The 3,345-nt window shown below is 37.8% G+C and overlaps 1 pseudogene; it reads right to left on the reverse strand.

The window, feature by feature from the left end:
• Window positions 1–386: 386 nt before the first annotated feature.
• On the reverse strand, window positions 387–1,020 carry LOC110291843 (small ribosomal subunit protein eS8 pseudogene; annotated as a pseudogene).
• Window positions 1,021–3,345: the final 2,325 nt, after the last annotated feature.

A 3,345-nucleotide genomic window follows, 5' to 3' on the forward strand; every position in this document is an offset into this window, starting at 1 on the left:
AAAACATTTTTAAAAGGATTTCATATAAGGGTATATGGACCAGCATAGTCAATGAGGCACAGAAAATCAGGAGTAAGTGATATTCTTTCTTTTCAAGACGACAGACTACAGGCACTATTGCCCCAGCAATACTTTCCATGAAATATTCAATTTTTAAATAGTAATAATAAATTCATCACTATCACAGAAAATGAAAACATAATCTCTGTATCACAATAAATTTCACATAATTTTTGACAGTTGTAAGATATTTCTCAATATCATGTTTTTCATTCTGATGATACACATTGAGACTAAGTGAAAAACTAAGAAAAATTCATGCTCTTTAGGAATATTTTCCGTTAGTTCATTCACTTTTACGTTTCTTCCTCATTATTCCCTCCATATTAATGACAGAAACAGTGTAATGCCAACACAGATATCTTCTGTAGATAGAACTCCAGCTCCTTGCCTTCGAGCACATAGCTGTCTGCTCTGCCACACTGGCCTGGTCTTGAGGCAATACAGTGTTGAAGCTTGCCCTGATGGAACTGCTCCTCCAGGAGACTGCTGATTTTGGCATTCTTTTTCCTTTCGTCGTATTTCTTTTGAATTTTCTTTGATCGTTTTTTATTTAAAATCTCTTCCTCCTCAGGAGTCAGCATGGCCCCCTTCTTGCAGCCCAGGGGCAGTGCATAGTGGGAATCGAACCACTGTCGGTATGGCGTGCTGTCAATAAGCAAGATGAAGTTCTTCACCAGGGTCTTGGTGCAGAAAAGCTCATTGTTGGATGCACTGTAGACAATATCAATGATCCTTGTTTTGCGAGTACAACACTCAGAGCCCCAGGAATAGTTCCCCGCATCCAATCTCAGGGTACGGTACTTCTTATTGCCTCCTCAAACGTGGACTGTGTGTATGAGGTGAGGGCTAATCTTCGTGTTGGCAGCAGGCCATCCCAGCTCTCTAATTCTTGTGGTAGGGTTTTTGCTTATCCCCGGTTTTGCAGTGCTTGTGCCAGTTGTCCAGAGAGATGTCCATCGCTCCAGATTTCACATATTTATGTTGACATGAGATGGACTAAGAATATTTTTATTAAAGTCATCTTCCTTAGTTTCTGTGAATATTTCCTAAAATAACATCTTAAGTTCTACTCACTGTATCATGAATAGGACTGAAGTCAGGATTGATATACTAGACTTAAGTAAGTTAATTCACAAACCAAAAATGTGCATGTTTAAGGAAAATGTGACTAAAATTATGGAACTTGGTGGCTGAATTAAGAAGAGTGTCTTCAGTTCAAGGCCAGTCTGGACAATTTAGTGAGCTACTTCTTTACGGTATTATGAGCTGAAAATGAAAAAACAAAAAACAAACAAAACAAACAAACAAGCAAACAAAAACAATTCCCCCAAAACATTTACATGTTTGGAGGGAACTCTTAGTGCCTTGCATTTTGGTCCTTTTAATATGGAGCAAAATTAAGCTAACATATTATTTCACTGTAATTTTTATTTTTATTAAAAACAAAATGAATGTATTTTTTTTTCCTGTGGAATCCTTTCTGACTAACTTAGGCTTCTCCCAAAGTTCTCTCTGTAAACCTCTCAGGCCGTGAACAAGCTTTTTAGTGTAAAGCTATTCTCTCTGGAAATTCTACCACCCTAGATAATATATACTTTAAGGGAGAGTGCAGGGCTATATCCCTCCCCATTCTTTAAATCTTATGGGAATGCAGTTCTTCATCATTATGTTAGTTCTCTCATATTTCTAAGCAGATTTTCTATTTTAATTCCATTTAAAAATTATTTATTTATTCACCTTCCATACCATTATCAGCCTCCTTCTTCCCAGTCCCCTCTCACACAAATCCCCACCTACTTCCCCTTCCTTTATCATTCCAAGTAGATTTTCTTGTTTTCTATTTTGAGAAAAACATATTTTTCTAATTGTCTACATTGGGAAGAAAAACCTCAGATATATTATACACATTTCTACCCTCGTAAAATTTAACAATTTTATGAGTTACTTATAATGCCTTTCAAAGGTTTCAAGCACTAAATCATAATTTGCATATTCCTTTATAGTACAGGCATCGAGGTATCACAATGATGCATGTGGTGAAATGCATGGATAATGCAATATATATTGAAATTTAGTGAGTATTTCACAATAGAAGAATTTTCTGTCCCTTTAAGATCTGGCATATTTCAACATAAAAACAATTCATTTGCAGAAGAAACAAAGCATTCTATTATCCCACTTCTTGGAGAAGTCAGGGCTCTGTCTGAGATAATTAGGATGTACCTCCTTTGAAATACAAATTCAGAGTAAAAACAGAAACTTAGAATTCCCAAGATATAAGATACAATTTGTGAAACACATGAAACTCAAGAAGAATGAAGACCAAAGTGTGGACACTTTGCCCCTTCTTAGAATTCGGAACAAAACACCCATGGAAGGAGTTACAAAGACAAAGTTTGGAGCTGAGACAAAAGGATGGACCATCTAGAGACTGCCAGGGATCCATCTCATAATCAGCCTCCAAACGCTGACACCATTGCATACACTAGCAAGATTTTGCTGAAAGGACCCTGATATAGCTGTCTCTTGTGAGACTATGCCAGGGCCTAGCAAACACAGAAGTGGATGCTCACAGTCAGCTACTGGATGGATCACAGGGCCCCCAATGGAGGAGGTAGAGAAAGTACCCAAGGAGCTAAAGGGATCTGCAACACTATAGGTGGAACAACAATATGAACTAACCAGTACCCTGGACCTCTTGACTCTAACTGCATATGTATCAAAAGATGGCCTAGTCGGCCATCACTGGAAAGAGAGGCCCATTGGACATGCAAACTTTATAGGCTCCAGTACAAGGGAATGCCAGGGCCAAAAAGTGGGAGTGGGTGGGTAGGGGAGTAGTGGGGGAGTGTATGGGGGACTTTTGGGATAGCATTGGAAATGTAAATGAGGAAAATACCTAATAAAAATATTTTAAAAAAATAAGTGCCATAGCTGTAGGCCATGTTAATAGCCAACTCTATGCATTTGATATGAATATTATATTGGCCTGTCTGGGAAAGGAGGACAAGCTCTCCTCAGCAAATATATGAAGAATGTAGGGTTTTACAATAAATATTGAAACTACCATCTACATGGATGGAAGTCTGGCAATACAGAAAGTAGCAAAGTGGGGCATGCGGAACAAGAAGAGGGCATACAATTTTAAAGAAACACACACAATAAGAAATATGATGACATGATAGCAAAAGAAAAGGCAGCTCCCTCTGATGAGAAGGAAAAACATTTTCCAGGCACATCAAGCTATTATTTAATGACAGAGCATATTATATAGAAAAAATG

The sequence above is a fragment of the Mus caroli genome, unplaced genomic scaffold (assembly GCF_978045245.1).
Source record: "Mus caroli unplaced genomic scaffold, Mus_caroli_1 scaffold_3, whole genome shotgun sequence".
NCBI classification, from domain to species: Eukaryota; Metazoa; Chordata; class Mammalia; order Rodentia; family Muridae; genus Mus; species Mus caroli.